The 19,381-nt window shown below is 42.5% G+C and overlaps 2 long non-coding RNA genes across 8 annotated transcripts in view; one reads left to right on the top strand and one right to left on the bottom strand.

The window, feature by feature from the left end:
* LOC108391860 (uncharacterized) overlaps positions 1 to 19,381 on the top strand; it is a 109,652-nt gene that overhangs the window by 72,068 nt on the left and 18,203 nt on the right. For all 7 annotated transcript variants that reach the window (XR_012125467.1, XR_012125468.1, XR_012125463.1 and 4 more), the window contains 2 exons: positions 8,160 to 8,311; positions 13,694 to 13,771. This is a non-coding gene — a long non-coding RNA (uncharacterized lncRNA). The remainder of the gene's footprint in view (positions 1 to 8,159; positions 8,312 to 13,693; positions 13,772 to 19,381) is intronic.
* LOC140846422 (uncharacterized) lies at positions 3,388 to 3,881 on the bottom strand. The gene is made up of 3 exons (XR_012125490.1): positions 3,818 to 3,881; positions 3,695 to 3,755; positions 3,388 to 3,442 (listed from the first exon to the last, which is right to left on the bottom strand). It is a non-coding gene; the product is annotated as an uncharacterized lncRNA (long non-coding RNA).

The following is a 19,381-nucleotide window of genomic DNA, read 5'->3' as shown; positions in this document are numbered from 1 at the left end:
GACAAAGCCAGGAGAACAAAGATGTAAAAAATGTAGAGCAGGAACCAGAAGGTTGAGAGGAGGAGTGAATTAAGATGCTGTCTTAGTGAACTCCCATGACAGCCCCTTGAGCATATTTGCAGGAAGGCCATGGCTACATATATGCTACGGGTGGTGAGTGCAGAGAGCAGGAAGCCCAAGAATCTCCTCCAGGATTCCGTAAGTCCCTAAAGAATTACTCCTTCTCCCAGATGTACTAGCTTTATAATGCCTCCATTCTTCCATGGAGTTCCATTCACCCCTAAACCCCCAGTGCCTGAAATGGTCATTAACAGGCCACAGCTCAGTGTCACCCAAGTCTAGGTCTTGAATCCTGTTGTATTTTCCAGTCTCCAAGGAGGTAGAGAGGAGGCATGGTTAGAAGAGGCTGTTCCAAGTGTGCGGGCCTTTTGCCTTTGCACACTCACTCTTTTCTTTTCAGTTGGGCACAGAGAGCAACTCTTGACTATGGCGGCCATGCAACACTGGGAAGACATGCAATCTGCAAGAGAGAGAGGGACCCCCAAGCTTTGGAGATAGAGACATTTAGTGTCCTTATTCAACCCCAAGATATTTACTTAGCATCAGACATTATTCTAGACCCTGAGAACTCAAAGGTGGACATGACAGACTTGGGCTCTGTCCCCTTGGAACTGGTGGTCCAGTACAGGGGACAAAGATGTAAGCAGCAAGCACAGTCCGGGTGTGTATGTTGCAATTGGTGACCGACTGTGCTGTGGGATCTCAGAGGAGAGGCAGTGCTTCCAGGCTGGGGGGATGGGGAAACCTTCCCAGAAACTTGACACTGAAGCCAAGTCCTACAGAATATGCTGGAACTAACTAGTTAATAAAAAATAAAAATAAAAAATAAGTAAGCAAATGTAAAAAAAAAGGAAAACTTTTTATCAGGAGGAGAGAAGGAACAAAGATTGGGAAGCTGGAGAGCAGCTGGGGATTTCTCGGAGCCAAAGGAAGCTGAGAATGGTCAGAGGGCAGAGGCAGAGGCCAGGCTGTGGAGATGCACACATCATTCTCAAGGCAGTTAAAGAACTTGGTTTTTAGTATATGAACAATGGCAGCCATTAATACATACTTAGCCTGAGTAATGCATATTATTCTATGAGTTTTAGAGAGATCATTGTAGCTTTTTCATGAAGGGTTAGATTAGAAGTGGGAAAAATATATTAGGAGGTTCTAGGACAATTTAGAAGAAGAAGAAGAAGAGAGAGAGAGGTGGCTGCCAATGGACTAAAGATAGTAGAGAGATAAAGAGATCTTCAGAAGGTTGAATAAACAGGACTTGATTTGGTATTGGAGCAGAGGGAAAGGAGTGAGGAAGGACAAGACACCAGCGGTGACTCTGAGGTTTTGAGATCGATGGTGAGGCTGTTTACCAACTAGAAAACAAAAAAGAAGAGGAAATTGGAGGAGGCAATGAACCTGGTTTTGGAACACTATCATTCTGGAGGATCTATAGAATATCCCAGAGGCATTGCACTGATGGTTCTAAAGCTTAAGAGAGAATTCTGGGCTGCATGTCTAAATGTGCATGTCCCTGGGATAAAGACGATAGCTGGTGAGTGGCTTTAGGTGAGACTATCTGAAGAGAATGTGTAGAACAAGATAAGAGGGCCTAGAATTAAACATGAGCTGTCACCAGACCTGCACAGCCATCTCTGCAGCACGACTGTCCAAAGGCTGATGCACTGGTGGCAGACAAGATGGTCATGTGTGGTAATGATAAGTTACTAAATGCTCACTTTTTGCCATTGTGCTATATGCTTTATATATTTTTCTCCATTTAAACCTCCAACCATCTTCCAAGTTATGCATTATTATTATTATTATTATTCCCACTCTGCAGATGAGGAATACAGGCTCAGAGAGGTCGAGTAACTTGCTAGAGTTCACGTGGCTTGGAAAGAGCAGAGCTGGGGTCCCTCTCCAGGCCTGTGCCCTCAGGGCTCCCAGTGGACGTCTAAAATACCACCTCAAGTCCTTCCAAATCTCAGCATGTGGATTAAATTAGACTCCTTGTCCTTTAGGGTAGATGTAAGGACAATTTAATTCTTTAAAAGTTGTTAATGAGTTATTCATGCTACTGATAATAACTATCAGTCAGAAGATTTGCCTCCTGAGTGTGAGGGACATGGAGAGTGAGCCCCACAGAATTCGAGAAAAGAAACAAAGGGGACCTTAGAACATCTGATCGCCACCTGGACAGTGACAGAGAAAGTCCAGGCTGCAGATCACTCCAGAGCATAAAATAAGCAGCAGAGTCTCTTGGGGCTTGTTTCACAACTACCCTATTTTTTCAGTTTCTCAGAGCAGAAATATGCCCTGTATGCCCTATCCAGCGCCCTGGGGAAATGAGAAGCCACAAGTCAAGTCAGAGGGCAGCCTCCGTCCGCCCAGCCCCAAATCCTGGATAGTGTCCGCCTGCCCCACTGTGTCCCCCCTGAGTACAAGCCACACGTGCCAGAGGGCCTGTTTTATGAGCCTCCATGGCTCCGAGCAGCACGTGCTCTGGCTTCCTCTCCCAAGTGCACTGGAAGTCACTCCACCTCATTTCTTTTTCTCTTGTGAACTGCTTGCACTTCCATGTAAGACAGACTTCCTTGGAATCAATTGCAGCTGCCAGTTGTGGGGACCTTGTGTGGCACTTCCCTGTGGGAGAGCCATCTAAGACTGACCCCAGGGACAGCATTGCACAGTCTCCTGTCAACCTTGCTGAGCAAAGTACGTTTGTGTAGCCTGGAAGGCCCGCCTCTGCTGTCCCTCCCTGTGCCCTTCTGAGGCGCGGGGTGGCCTCCATCAGTGGCCTGGGAACACAGCACGTAATAACCCTTCAGGCACCAGCTCTTCCTGACTTGAAGTTCAAGTACTATCTCAGAGTTGGGAGGAAAAGGAAGGAAAAGGAAGAAGGAAATGAACATTTACTGCATCTACTATGAGTCAACCTGGGGCACCTCTTTGTATAAATAATCTCTTGGGACCCTCCCTATGAAGTGGATATTATTAATCTCCTTTTTCAGGTAAGAAAATAGAGACTCAAAGAACTAATGTAATTGGCATGAATCAAAAATGAGCAATGTCCCTTCCCTCCCCTTCTTATTTCATCTATGGGCCTTCCTGAATTTTGTGTGGTCCATGCTCCCTTACATGGGGGCTTTAGGCTTTGCAAAGCACCACTATTTTTATTAATATTGGGTGGCATTTTCTCCATTTCATAAACAAGGACACTGAGGGTTGTTGAGGTTAAGATTTCGTTCAAAGGCACACCTCTTAGAAACGAGGCCTCCAAATCAGAAATGGATCTTCTCACAGCTTTGGAGCAATCAATGCTCAGGGAAGAGTCTGTCTTCATGAGTGGGATGTTCTCTCACCTGTTTTCTGATGCTTATCCTCCAGGTCTCAAATTACTCTGTAAAAAATATTGAAAGAACTTGTGATGTGTTCTCTTATATACAACAAGAGTACTATCCTCAGCAGTAATAGTGTGACTCTGTTGGGGTTCCCGGACCAGATTCCAATGTGTGTAAGTATGTGGGAAGGGGTCTGCCCACAAACACAACCCCGAGCAGTTCTCAAACATGGTGCAGGTCTGCCCTCCACCCCTTCACAGCTCCACACGCTGGTCACAGGCCCCAGATGGTTACCTGGGCTTCTGACTTACCGGCTGCAGATAGGAGGTTCCCACGACCTTCCCCTTTGTTTCGATTAATGTGGTAGAGTGGCTCACAGAACTCAGGAAAACACTTACATTTGCCAGTGTAATAAAGGACACCGTAAAGGATACAAGTTAGCAGGCAGATGAAGAGAGACAGAGGGCGAGTTCCCAAATTAAGGAGTGTCTATCCTCATGGAGCCTGGGGCCTGGTTCGGTGGCACGTGGAGGCGTTCCAGATCCCCAGGGATAGAAGTGCTGTCTGACTGAGAGGCGGAATCCGAGAGAGCCATAAGCTCTTCCCAGGCGGTTTGTCACTGCATAGTCATGAATGACTTAACTATTGGCCATTGGCTGATTCAACCTCCAGCCCCTGTTCATGGGTGGAGGTCCAGAAGTCTCTCATCTACAGGACGAGACACCCATTTCATGTTTAATACCCTGTAGTGTCTTCAGGAGCAGTGAATGAAAACCAGATGTACCCGGGAAATATATATTTGGTCATATGAATGGCCAAATATGTATTTCTATAACTCATTATATCACAGGGCTCTTGTTCTACACCAGGGGCTGTGTGCTTGCACTCATTTGCTCCTCAGACTCACCCTGTGAGATGGGGGCCTTCAGATTCCCTGTTTGACAGAGCAGGAAACTGAGGCTGGTGAGACGGAGGAGTTACCCTGGGCTGCCCAGCTGACCAGGGGCAGAGCTGGGCTTTGGACACAGGTGTGCCACACGCATCACGCTACACACATGGCCTCTCAGGTGGGGTCCTCTCTGCCCTGGGAGCCCGTCCCCGTCCTCCATCCTGCTCTCCCTTGGCCCTGCTCAGGTAGCCACGGTGGAGAACACCTCACTGTGCACGCTTGTTTGCCTCTCCCTTTGCCATTGGACTGTGGTCTCCTTGAGAACAGGAGCCACACCTTACCCATTGTTCAGCAGGTGCCCGCCATGAGCACTGGCGGCATAACTCAGGATTAGGGGGCCTCCCAGGCTTCTAATAGGCGGATGTGGTGTTAAAAGTCATGACTGCACTGTTAACAGCTTTCCAGGATGTGTTCTCTCATATACTGAGCAAAGTCATCCTGTTTTAACAACCTTTCCCGTTGTCTGATGGTTTTTGTTTGTTTGTTTACATGTAGTGGTTCTCTGCTGAGAGCATTAGGAAATATGTGTCAGTGTTTCAATTCAGCACAGTGGTTGGGGTCACTAATGGCTTTTAGTGGGTGCAGACGAGGGGTGTTACTGTGGACTGAATTTTATCCACCACCCTCCCCATTCACAGGCTGAAGCCCTGTTCCCTACTGTGATGGTACTGGAGATGGAGCCTCTGGGACAGAATAAGGTTTAGATGAGCTCATGAGGGTAGTGTCCCCAAGATGGGATTAGTGTCCTTTTGACTAGAGAAAGAGACACGAGGGCTTACGCTCGCCACCATACAAGGACGCAGCTGGTGCACAGCTGTCTGCAAACCAGGAAGTGGGCTCTCGTCAGATCCTGGTGCTTTAACTTTGCACTTCTCAGCCCCAGAACTGTGAAAAAGAAGTGTTTGTTCTTTAAGCCACATAGTCAGTAGCATTTTGTCATGCTGCCACCTGAGCAGACTAAGGTGGATGTTATAATCTTCCAGTGCAATGTGCAGGGTGGTCCCATGTGATGAACATTTTTTTGCCCCAAATGCCAAAAGTGTCCCCATTCTAAACACTGGCTTAGATTTGGCTGTTGGATACACATATTTGAACTGGAGAGATGGTCACACAGGTCAACGTATCTGGTAAGACTCAGATTCTTCAGTACATATGGAAAACTTCAGAAAAATCCCAATGTTTTATGAGAAAGGAAAAGATGGGTAAGTACAGTCTGAGACAGAAGCCAAAGATCTCTGCATCTTGCTTGGTTCTGGTCTTTACTCCCCTTGCAAACGGGATGGCTATGGGGTTGTGCTGGGAGGTGTTGATACTGTGAAGGGCTAGCCTGGGAAAGGTGATTCTTCTGGCTTCTGTAAGTTACAGCAAAAGAGAAACACAGCAAAAAGGAAATAAGATCAATATGCCTGTAAACCTCACCAGGATCTCAAGGATACTAAAAACTTCCTAATTATAGTCAGCCACATTTCTCTCTCCTTTAAGAAATTCTGGGACCTCAGAATATTTCAAGTACTGAAAAGAGGGTCCCAGAAAAGTGACAAAATGTCTGGGAAGTGAAAAAATGATCAAACGCACAGAGGCCAACATCCCCAGAGGACATGGATGAACCTGATGAACTCTGACCCCTACCTACCTTGGCCAGGCCTCCTAGTCCTGCAAATGCTGTGGACCTCATTGGACAGCAGCTGTTCTGATTTACTTGGGCATCTTCATGTGCTTTGAAGCAGGGGGATGGAGAAACTTCCCCTTCCTCACACAGGTCCCCTTTTGTGTTGATCCAATACATTACTGAGCCAGGATGGTGGAAAAGGTCGCCAATATGTGTTCCCCAGGAGTATACTGAGATCCTCCTTGTGGTTACAGTGCAGACTCACCCACAGTTCCTTTTCATCCCCAGCCCTAAAAAGAGTTCCTGTTATGTACAAACCAAAAGAGACCAAGGAAAAGGGCAGAGAGCAGTGCAAATTTCTTCTGATGTGCTTGTGCCATGCGTATGTTGGAGAAAGTAGAAAAGTTTGCCAAGGTAGAAATAGGGAAACAGAGACCACAGAATATAAGGTGTGTTTGATAGACAACTCCAAACGCTCTCTGCCATGGCAGCCTTCATCATTCCTAACAAGATTTTAGTCCATTTTATTTATTTGCTCAGATATCAGCAATTCAAGTCCCCAGAGTCACATCACATTTATCCTGGCAACGCTGAGCACTCCACAGAGACTTGGGGCAAAGAAACATAATTAAAGGCCTTTATCAAATCTTGTCCTAGTTTTACATAATGCTCTTGATGAAGGCAGAAAATGGCAGCAAGTAATTAGTTTCTTCTGATAAAGAACTATGTGGGGAGAGGAAATTGCACAGGAATGAGTTTGAAGAGCAAGCTGTCCTGTGGTCCCAGCCAGTTCCTAAGAGGAGAGGGCAACTCAGTACTTTGCCGGGATGTCTGCGCATGTGAAAGGGGGTGTGAATGAGCTAGTCATGCTGTAAAAGAGCCACATCATTTTTCGCCACCTTTTTCTGCTTCCAGCCCATGTATACTTGGTGTGTTTCTTGGCTTTCTTATTCGGATGAGGTACCAACGTCCAAAGGAACTGAGGGTGTAGTTGTAAAAGTGGCCTTTTGAGACAGGGTGGTGGCCGAGCCCACAGGAAATGAAGGAAACTGATAGGCCAAGCCTTTGAGCTCCACGCGGAGGCCTGGAATCAGGACACTTGCTCTTGTGGACAAGAGCTACTTTGTGAAGAATAACCCATGTACTGCAGCCCAGAAGGCTCTGAGCTCAAGCAAAGCCAAGCCTTGAAACTCATTTTCCATAAACAAGACTCAGCCTTAGACACAGCTTGCTTTAGACTCTGTGGTGACTTCATTTACTAGGCAAGCCAGGGTGCCCTGATCTATAGCTCGCTCAGCCCCGTTCAAAGGACAAGTGATCTTGTCCTTTGACTTGCTATTAGCAGAAATGTCATTTATCAAAGCTTCTCAAGGAGGTCGCTTATCCATGACTTGTCTCTTAGGACTCTGAAGTCATTTTAGGGGTGACCGTCCTTCCCCTCCTCCCCTGCCACAGTCACACACACTCTCTTCCCAAAGAACCCAGACCTCCAGTTCTTTCTCATGGAGTGGGCATGTCTTTTCTAAAGACTGATTTGACCCTTTCAGTTTCTGGGATATTTCCATGCATAAATGGCCTGGTGTTTTTATGACTTGTTATTTTTTAAAAAAGGAAAAGACTTGTTGAATCTTTTTAATGCGAGATAATTCCCATGACAAACAGCAGTGAAACAAGCTTATTTTCCTGCCTAACATGATTCAAGTTTGACAGGCATTTCTCTTCTTTTCCTCACTTGTTCGAGTGAAAGTAGGTGGTCAGGAGAAAAGCCAAGTTAGGGAAGAAAGTGCTTCATTAACTCCAAGGCCAACAAGCTGGAGAAAATGAGACACTTCTCTAAATTTTTATACGGCTCAGCTTTTTTTGGAGGTGGTTTCAGACAGATGGCAGAGGTTAGTCTCGTCTTCCCCTCAGCTGTCAGTCACTGAGAGAATTGTGAATTCCCCACTAGATGGTCCATGAAGTTTTGTCTAACTACAGACACCATATCTCTGGAATTTTCCAGGTCATCCTGATTTCCACTGCACTATCCTATCATTTCTATAAATATCTTGACTTTTTTTTATGTTTCAATTTTTGTCCAATTTTGATTCTTTATTAAGTACAGCATGTGTACAGTAAAGTGCACACCTTTAAGTAGGCTTTACACACGAGCACACATTTATAGACAGAACATTTCAAACACCCAGGGGGGTTCCTTTGTGCTGTTTCTCCGTTTCAGAAAAAGCTGCACTCTGACTTTGATCAACACCGCTTTGCTTCGCCTGGTGTTGACCTTATAAATGGCCATATAAATGGGACCACACAGCGTGGAGCCTGTGGATCTGGTTTCCTTCATTCAGCATCACACCTGTGAGATTCAGCCATCTCGTGGTATGTACTGGTAGCTTATTCCCTTTTACTTTTGTGTAGTTTTCTAACTTTAAATACACCATGACTTTTGATGGAGGGACATTTGGTCACCACACGTGCAGGATATCAGATATCAGCAAAGAGTAGGGCAAAAGAAACAGACTCCCAAATCTGATACTCGGGTTCAAATACCCATTAGCCCTGCCATATGTTAGTTTAAGGTCCCAGAAAAGTCACTGAGCTTGCCTTACATGGAAGTGTATATTTACTATCTGTTATTACAGAGAATAATCCCAGAATAGGGTTCTGGGGATTGGTTCCAAGGATAAGGGCTTCAAAGATCTCTTAATTCCAGAGACACATGCTGGATAATGTCCATCCAATCAGTGACTGTGAAACAATGAAGGTCTTTCGGGCCCTGTTCTAGCAGTGGGTCAGTTTGTTCGTCACTATTACAGGAGATAGATAGCAAAGAAGTAAACATCTAAGTGAACAAGATTGCTTTTATATCAGTATGTGCTGATGTAGAAAAGAAAGTTGGACAAGGAGATGGAGTAGTGGATGTTAGGTGCTGTTCTAGATCAAGAGGCTGAGGAAGACCACGTGGAAGAAACTGTATTTAGGAAAAGAGATGAATTATATGTATGATTCATTTATCTAAGTCTCTGGGGAAAGAATTCCAGGCAGAGGGAGGAGCAAGTGCAAAGGCTTTGAGGCAGCAATGAGTTTGGCACATTGAGGAACCTGAAGAGTAGGGAATGGGTGAGGGTGGAGAGAATGATATTGGTTGAGATTAGAGAGGTAGGCAGGGCCAGACCCTGTGATCCTCACTGTCAGTGTCAGAATCTTCCATATGCTTGCTACAGGCTGCTGAGGGGTTCAGAGACTTCTTGAAGATCACTCAGAACAAACATGGAGCAAGAATCCAGGTCGTCTATGTTTCTCATGTTAGCTAACCAGAAATGATGCATCTCAGCCCCATTAGCAAGGTTAGGGAAATGAATGATTGAATACAAATGGTATTTGGTAGCAACCACCTTAATGATTTCTGAGGTTTGGATTAGCATGGCACATTTTATATGGCAGGGGTAGCCTGCTGCCTCTTTTTATATGGCCCATGAGCTGAAATGGTTTTTACATATTTAAATGGTTGAAAAAATATCAAAGAAGCAACACTATTTTGGGACATGTAAAAGTGTATGAAATCTGAACTTATGTCCATAAATAGAGTTTTACTGGAATGCAGCTATGCCTACATGTTTATTTTCTATGGCTGATTTTGGTGCTATTATGGTGATTTGAGTAGTTCTGACAGACTAAATGACCTAAAAAGTCTAAAATATTTTCTTTGTGTCCCTTTATACAAAGTTTCCTAATCTCTTCTCTGTAGTATAAAACCTCAAAGTTCAATAACTGAAATAACTACCCACAAAATATCCAACTTCAGGTAATACAATGCTTTGGGGAAATATCCAGGACAAATAAATTATAAAATATACTTCTAGGAAACTGAGTTGACTTGCTGTTTAGATGGCTAAGTTTAAGCCATTATAGGCAAAATAAAGATTTTTTATTTTAGAATAATTGATCTGCTTGCATTCCCTCCATTGACAATTAGATAACATGTCTAGACTCTTGCAGTTTCTTAAGGCTACTACTCATATATGACAAAATATTCCTGTTAGCCTGTATAATCATACTGCGGTTTCTCTTTTCTACAGCAATAGCATTTGGTAACTAAATGGATGTCAAGCATAGAGAAGGAATAAGCGTGGGGGCATGATGAGGAAGAAGGCGGGGTGTTATGGGCAAAGTATCCGTGTCCCCCTCAAATTCACATGTCGAAGCCCTAACCACCCAGGGTGATGGCAATAAAGGGGGGTCTTTGGGAGGCAGTTAGGCTGAGATGAGGTCATGAAGGTAGAGACCCACGAAGGGATTAGTGTCATTACGAGAAGAGACCAGAGCTCTCTCTTTCTTTTTGCCATGTGAAAACACAGTGACAAGGTGGCCCATCTGTAAGCCAGGCAGAGGACCCTCGCCAAACCAAATCTGTTGACACCATGACCTTGGACTTCTAGCCTCCAGCACTGTGAGAAAAAATTCCTGTTGTTTAAACTACCCAGTATATGGTATTTTGCTCAGCAGCCTGAGCAGATTAAGACAGAGGGAAGGGAGGAGGAAGAGGGTATAGGGAAACAGGACACATTCACATTTACCTCTTTGTTAATTATTTCTAATCCTTCAAGAGACTTCTCACCAACTTTGATTCTTGGGCAGTATTAATACATATAGGTTTTATATAAACGTTACCACCCTAAGTCCATGCTGACTCCTTACGGCTATCTGTTAAATGAAAGTCAGTAAATCCTGAGAACCATTCCATGTCTTCCTGACAGATGTCACTTCAGAGAAGGTTATGAAGCAGGTGAGAAAAGGAGAAATAAACTATAGTTTATTGGGAGCTTGAACTAGGCCTACCTTTTTCAAACACTATCTTGTAATGTCATCAACAATATAAGGCAGGTATCATTATCGTTTTCATTTTAATACCAAATGAAATTGGCAGATGCTTTTCACCTTGAATATATTAACTAAGTGGTGATCAAGGTCACATCACTGGGAAGTAGTGGAACCGAATTTCCAGCTTGGCTTTTTCTGGTGACAAAATCCCCACTCTTTAAAAAGAAAGAGGCCATCTTCTAACAGTCCCTGGGTCCCCAAGAAAATTTCTTTAAGTGCCAGGGAAGAGACTTCCCTAAAATATGCTAGCTCATCTGCTGCAAGAAAGACCAAAAAACTTTAGACTGAGGGCAAGAAATCCCCTACAATAACAACTTTATTTTAGGACTGTAGAAAGTCCCTCTGTCTGGAACACTACTGGGTCAGAACATTCGTCAGTGGGTTGTCCGTGGTGGTCACTCTAAATGGGAGAGGCACAGAAGGGCCAAACTGTTCCCCCCACGTTCTCTCCACTGCCTGCCCTGCCCTGCTGGTGGGTGTGCTTTGGGGTCTCTAATACAACTGAAGGTCGGTATAAAAGAACCATTTTCTGATCTTTTATATGTCTTCTTTGGGGGACAGAATATGAAGAAGTGCATTATTCCCAAAGCCCTGAAACATTCCTTTGTAAGACCCTGGACAATTTATCAGTTTTTGACAATTCAGTTTAGCTAGAGAGCAAAATGTATTAAATTTTGTTTTGTTTTTAATCTCCCCCCTTAACTCCTGACCCTTGTATACTTTTCAACTGTTTCGAATTTTTTCTTGACCATATGTTAAGGGCATGGCATGTACTGAGTGCATTGCTAAACATAGAAATGTGAATTAATAGCCAGCCACCCCTACCCACCAACCACAGTCAAGAGTTTACAATGTAGTAAAATAATCTGACCATGGGATAAATGGTCAGATAAATAAATGGACTTACCAAAGTCCTCTCCTCTTCCTTAAACTCATTATCCATCTTGAACCCTCCTCTTTGCTTTCCAGGTTGGATAAGTTGCTGCATTAATCACCCAGTTTGGAGTTCAGTTGTCAAATCTAGCAGAAACCTGGAAATTACTTACAGGCATAGGGTCTGCCTGGCTATCCAGAGTTTGATGTGGCTTTTTTCTTTCTCTGCATATGGCTTACTTTAGCAGTTTAATCTGTAGAGAGATGGTCTGTTTGATAATAATTTACTCAAGATGCTCTGTATAGGAGATCTATTATATGGCCCCATAAAGAGCTCAGCTTCTGTTAAGCCTCTATAGCTGGTGAACATGGGGATGGGAAGGGATTGCTTTTTAGCAATGAAAGGATTTTGCGTAATCAAGTGATTTTGCATAAAAGTATCTTAGGAGACACTTCAACTTTATGACTGGAGCATCTGGAGGCAAAACTATATTCTCTCCATTAAGGAGCTCACATGCCCTTGTTTTACAGAGCTTTAGAAGTTTATCAGGGGATAAACGACAGCTTTGGAGAAGCCCTGACTTGGGTTCAAATGATAACATTTATTACTGTGCCACTTTGCACAAGGCATTTAAATTCCCTAAGTCTCAGACCTCTCTTTTTAAATGGATATATGGAACGCTGGGTGCTGCGCCCCACGTGGAGTGTTGGCTAACTGTTCTCCACAGTCTGTCCTTTCACATCCTGAACGGAGTTAATTAACTCCTCAAATAGAGCTTGTGTATTCTTCAGTGAAAGACCAGTTTTCTATTATTTCTCCCTTGTCCTTCTTTTGTGGAGACAGGTCTTAAAAATGGTACAGAGGAGTTTCAAAAATGCAAGATTAAACAGTGAAATAGTTTCCTTTATTAAAGAACCACTCACAGCCTTTAATATGTTAATAAACACTTATGTACTATGAAGTAACAAGAAGAGAAACAGTGTGCAGTGCTTGAACTGATTTAACCATAGGATTCTTTGATTTTCTTCAAGAAGACATTCGTAAATTGAATATTTCAAACAAACTTTGGTTTTGGTGAAAGGTACTTGTTATTCAGGAAATACAATTAATTTGTGTCCTGCATACCACATATACTGAATAGTTTAATGCAAGAAAATGAAAATATATTCAGATCAGAATGAAATATAGAGGAATATTTATAAGTATTTGCACATCAAAGACTTTGAATGCTTAGAATGAATGGAAAAGTTACAAAGGGAATATGGATGAATTTGATTATGTAAGTGCCCAGATATTTCTTAGGCCAAAAATAAATCTTAAATTTAAAAGGCAAAAGTCAGATAAATCACTTATTAAAATTGGCAGACTGTAGGCAACAAATAATGAGTGAAAAACACTATATAAATAAATGGTCAAAGGTATGTACAGATACATAGACATAGATAATATATGTAGACAGAAATAGTATAAGAAGCAATAAGATGGCTGATAAACACATAAGATATAACATTTAAAGGAGTAGAAATTAAATTAAGAACATGGCATGTGTTCTATAAAACTTGTCAATACTCAATACTCATGAAGGGGTTTTTCTGAGGGACACTTACACAAACTACGGGAATATTAATTGGTATTGTCTTTCTAAAGGAAAATTTGATATATATATATATATATCTCAAGGCAATAGCAAGTAACATAAATATTTAAAAAGTGATGTAATTAGAATGATGGAAAATGCGTAAGAACCAGTATGTTGTAAATATTTATTAAGTATTAAATATTAATTTATGTATTCATATTAAAATATTTACAAATATCTTTAACACTTGGATAAAGGCAGTTTATCATATTACAGACTCAATATGGGCCCAACTAAAATAAATTTATTAATAAATAGAACTGAAAGAAAATAAAACAAAATGTTAACACTGATCATCTCTGATGGGTGGAGTTATGGGTATTGTTTTGTTTTGTTCCTTAATCTTTCTTGTATTTTCTATAAAAAGGAATACAACCCAGCAAACCTTTGGAAAAACATGGCGACAGACTGGATGGCCATTTCTGAACAGGTGATGTCCGTGAAGGTAGGGAAGGACACAGGAGTGTTTCAAATGCTCCCTAAATGTCTGCTCATCCATATTGGACTTTTTTGATGAGGTAAATAAGTATCATATCCAAGCTCAGCTAGTCAAGTGATAAACAAGTTTTTATCCTGGGTTGTGAGAGCTATCTACAAAGGAAAGGGGCATAAAAACAGAGGCAAGAAAAGGGAAGTAGTGGTTCTGGGTACCCCAAGAGAGAGGGTCCCCACTGAGGCTGGAGACTGGTGGCGAGCATACCTGCCATAAATTCAAAGAACCAGCCTCCCACTATTTTTTTTAAAGAGATACAAACTTCGAATTACAACATAAACTAGTCACAGGGATGCAAGTAGAGCATACGGAATATAGTCAATAGCATTGTCGTATCTTTGCTTGGTGACAGATGGCAACTACACATATCACGGTGAGCATTTTGTAATATACATAATGGTCAAATCACTACATTATATACCTGGAACAAATATAATCTTGTATATCAACTATATTTCAATAAAAATCATCTACAATAACTATCCCTGAAAAAACAAAAGTTAGGTTAAGTCACAATGTACTGATGCACTTTGGGCTGTGCTTATGAATTTTATAAATAATGAGCTTAAAATTGTAATGATACTTAATCTTATTAATCCCATGATACTTGTCAAGTGCCTAGTCTACTCACAGGTCTGTATTCTGGGTCATATCTGAAGGACAAACATTTGCAAACACTTTTTGTGTTCCTTTTATGGGCACAGGGCATGAAGGGAGACACCAAAATGCCTGTCCTTCAGTGTTTTGAATTTGTGTTTGTTTGCTTTTTGTTTTTGTTTTTGGTTTGGAATGCATTCTGCCAAGACATGAGTACTCCATTAGAATAAAAGAAATAAGGTAAATTGAGTCATCATTAAACAGACAACATCCCAGTAGGTTTCTTAGCTTTTTCCTCTCCCTGATGTAGAAAGGAATGGATGTCTTTATAGCAGTCAGTATCTCCAGAGCCTATTCATAGTGTGTTTCGGGGCTTCTGGGTCCCATCAAGGTTACAGCACTTCTGGCAGACATTTATTTGGCTGTCTCTCCAGTCCATGAGCCATTCTCCTCTCTGCAAACTACCTCCAGACATACCCATGTGGCCCAGTGGGCCGTGATCGTGCTGGATCCCCAGCCCTTTCCAGTGACTTACTGGGCTGGGGTTGTGGGGAGAGATCTGGCCCAAAGCCAGCCAATGAGAATCTCCCTCCTAGCAAACTGGAACTAAGACCTGAGGCAGGAAATCTATTTCTACATGTGCCTGGAGCAGTAACAGGGAAACTCGGAAACTCGGAGGCCACACCGACAAGAGAACAGAGAAGGCCAATTTGCAAAGAGAGAGTAGAATGAAGTTTGAGAGGAAAAAGGCAGAAATAAGAAACTTTCTGGGTTTTTGCAGCATTCCCTCTTCTAATTTCTCAGTTCCTCCTTAAAACCCAGCTGCAGTCTGACTTTTAGGTTCTGCCGAGCACCCCTGTCTATTTCTGACAGATTATCCTATCCTTCCTCCCCCACTTTTTTTTAATTAAGGGAATTTAAATTGACTCCAGTTACTCACCAGCCAGGAGGCTTAACTAACATAAACTCTTACCGGAAGCACATATTTCATTCATCTTATCTCCTGCAGGCCATACAAACCTGTCCTCTTTCGGAGCTGCTTCACTTGATTAACTTAAACTTACCCTGTATTTACATCATTTGTAAAATGCTCTTGTATCAGATTGTTTGAGCTCCTCTGGAGCAGTTATAGTCTATTGTGTAAACACAGCATCAATGTGATTTATACAACTTGCATTATTTACCCAACAGACTGTGTAACTGCTCCAAATGAACCATTATGACTGTCATGTGGTGTAAATCCATCTTCAGGCACTTTTGAAAGCATGACTCACTGTAGTCTTTTGTGTAAGGGAGTTTATGAAATGTGCATTATCCATTCAATAAACTCTAATGTTGGCCTGGTAAGGTTTAGAGCTATATTAATCCACTGGAAAAAATTGAAACCTATGAATAAAGAAGAAATAATTCCTTCTACCAACTAACCTAGTACTCCTACACTGAGAAAGGGTGAACACACAAATCTTCACATTTGTCCACCTCTTTAAACCAATACTTGAGCAGGTGTTCATGAATCATCTAGTCAAAAGATCTTGTTTCTCTGTTTCCTTCACTAGACTGAAAACTGGGACCATGTTTGTTCTGCTTGCCATTTTATCTGTGGCCCTCCACAAAGCATTGGTAGACATACATAGGTGATCAATACACATTCCTGAATGATTGCCTGAGTAAACCCATACAAATTATCTCATTTAATTCTAGCAATATCCCCATTTTACAGATGGGGAACTATGACTCAGGGATGCTAAGTAATTTCTGCCAAGGTGCATCAATTTGTAAGTGGTGCAACCGGAATCCAATCTATCCTACTCCTAAGTCATTTTTTTGACTAAGCCAAAAAGCAGAAAAAAATGCAGAGATAATAAAACATTACTGCAATTACCAACATGACACAAAATTTGGCTTCTGTAGAATTCAAAAATAAGCAAGTAATGCACTCCAGAGTGGAAGTCAGGAGATCTGAACTTTCCACCATCTATCTTTTCACTTGGCTGCATGCAATGGGTAAATTGCTTCATTTTTCTCATCTTTCCTTCCCTTCTTGCTGTACCAATTCATTTTCTAAAATGAGCTGTGTTGGATACTCTTGTTTCAGTTTCTTTATTGTTCCTTCCTCAGCTGGCACCTGAGAATGCCCCTTCTTAAATTTTACTTCCTGGGCATCTGGCTTGCGTCCCACCAGTCCTGGCCTGCTCCCTCCAGAAGCCCAGGCATCTCCTATCTCTGACTCCAGTTGAGTAAATCAGTCATTGACAACTGTCACAAGAAGCCCTAGGCCTGCCTCTCTAAGGACGCAAAAAATTGGAAGGAATATATTCTTATTAATGAAATTTTAGGGTCTTAAAATAACCCCTGGGTAGATAGGTGGGGTTCCCTCTCTCTCTTCCCCCATCTCTCTTCAACTTTGCTGCATGTGGGACTCTTCCTAGGCCTTTGCCATTGTATCAGGTGATACCCATCATGATGCCCCCGAGTGGACCATGGTTAAGATCAGTCCCACCATGTGTCTGCTCAGCTGACATTATCAGGCATGACCGTTTTTGCCCTTAGTTAGTGTTGCACCCATGAGCAGTCCCCGTGACCCAGTTTTTGCAGTTTCTCAAGTGATGCTCATGTAATCTGTGGTTCATATCGCCTTCTCCTGAGAACAAATGTCATAGCCATGCTTGGGGGAAGTTTGGGCCTGTGCCATGCAGAGGCCATAGCCCTGTGATACATGTCTTTTGTTCTCAAATCCACCCAGGTCTTCGGATAGCATAAGTGACTGACTGCTCGTAACCCCTTGATACAAGAGTCGGGGAAACCCACAGCTGCCAGATAGAGGCTCTGTGGTGTAAGCTGGGACCAGGTCTGGGCTGAGCTCAGAGCCTCGCTTGGGGCTCATAAGAAATATCTCCACGTTTTTTGTCCTGCCCTTCAGAGAGCCTTAGAGTGGTCAAGTGGAAAAACTCTGGGTGAGAAAAAGGGGACAAGCCCATTAGTTTTTCCTTCCTGCAGAGATGGTGGGTTCCATGATTAGCTCTCAGGGTTTTAGATTTCAGGACTGAAAATTCAGTATATGTGCTGCTTCTTAAAGTCAACTGTCCGGAGACTGGGCAGTTACTGAGGGGTATGTATTATTTTTCCATGAATGCAAACACTGGGTGATTTGATTGTTTAGGGGAAAGAAAAATTAAGGAAGATTAAATTGAAAAAAAGCAAAAACAACCAGATAAACAAAAAAAAAAATAACAACAGTAGCTAGACCTAAGCCCACACAAAGAAAACCAGAAAGAAAACAAAATTAAAACCCCTGAATGGCATTTGAGAAATGGTGAAAGACTGAATCAACACATTGCCTTACCCTGATAATTCGCTGCAATAGCAGAGAATGATGAATAATACACATGCAAGGAGGGAAATTAAAATCTCCTGCATTTCCATGCTCTCTAGAGGTTGACTGCGATAAGTGCCATTTCGATTTAGATGTGGTCTTGCAAGGCTTTGAAGTCAGAAAACAATCCCCACTTGAGGAATCGGAGGCTCACTAACTAGCGTTTGAAAGGAAATGAAAATGAGTGACAAACTACAACACTGGAGAAGAGAGAAAAAGAAATAATCACTCTCCTCTCCTTCTGCTCCTTTGCAATCCGTTCTGTCCCACAGGCATAGAGGAAATTGCTTTGCCTGGGCTGGCAATGGGTTTTCACCGTGAGTTATTGAAAAGCCAAATCGAGCTTTTTAGATGCCTGTAATTACAAAGCAATTGGAAAATACGGTCAGCACCTTCAGAGGGTTTGATGCGACTTCCCAGCGACACAGCGCAGGGGCATGCTGGTGAGGGAGGATTTTCCTATTTAATTCCTCAGCCTTTTCTGGAAGAAAAAGAATGCTTAGTACCATCTTTCCATTAAGTGAATTCAGCTAATTAGCTTCACAAACAGAGCACATGCATTATTCAGCAGCAGGCATTCATCAGAAGTAATCTTTCCACAGAAAGCCCTTCCCCTCTTCTCCCTGGCTATGAAGGGATGAGGATCCTCTGTTAGGGTCAGCATTTGAGTCAAACCTGAGATTGGGAGTTGGGTGGAAAGACAAGGACATACAGACCTGTATTAGTGTGTCTAAGTTGGGGGTGGGTGGGTGAATAAATACATAAGTTGTTAAAAAGGGTAAAAGAACCTGAATGATCTCATAAATTGAAAATAAAAAAAGCAGTGGTTCATCTGTGGCCTCTGTGGTGTGTGTCCTGGAGAGATTTTTCCCTGCCTCATCATATTCCTTGAGATCTAGTATCCCTGATTCACCATGTTATCACAAATGGGGCAGAGCAACTGGCCACATGCGTGATTAGAGAACAGATGCTCTAACCACTACCAGCAAATTCCACATGTAGCTGGGGAGGCAAGCCTGGCAGGAGTCGCAAGACATAGCCTCCGAGTCACCCAGGGATGCCACTTGAGGAAAAGGAGGATAATCCCAGCCACCCACCTGGGTTTTGGGATGCCGTTGAACACATGACATTTTAGGAATGTCTGAGCTTGTCTTGTCAGTTTTCTTATTTGTTTGCTTATTTATTGAAATACTAGTTGGTATACAATATTACGTTGGTTTCAGGTATACACCATAGTGATTTGACAATTATTCACATTGCAAAATGCTCACTGTAAGTGTAATTACCAACTGTCTCCATAGAAAGACATTACAGTATTATTGACTATAATTTTCATCCCTGTGATTTATTTATTGTATAATTAAAAATTGGTGCTCATAATCCCCTTTGCCTATTTTGGTTTCTTGATAGTGAGGAAGCAGTCTAAAATGTGTCAAGCAGTTTTGTGAGATGCCACAGCTGGCCAGCCAACAGCAGACGCCCTAACCCCCAGCTGCTTGACCAGTGTGCCAGGCAGCCCTGGAAAGCAGCTTCTCTGCCCTTGTCTGCCCAGTGATTTCTTACTCTCCATTCTCACTAAGAGTGCTTGTACA

The sequence above is a fragment of the Manis javanica genome, chromosome 15 (assembly GCF_040802235.1).
Source record: "Manis javanica isolate MJ-LG chromosome 15, MJ_LKY, whole genome shotgun sequence".
NCBI lineage: Eukaryota > Metazoa > Chordata > Mammalia > Pholidota > Manidae > Manis > Manis javanica.
The sequence above is the reverse complement of the archived record's forward strand: the minus strand, read 5'-3'. Positions and strand labels throughout refer to the sequence as shown.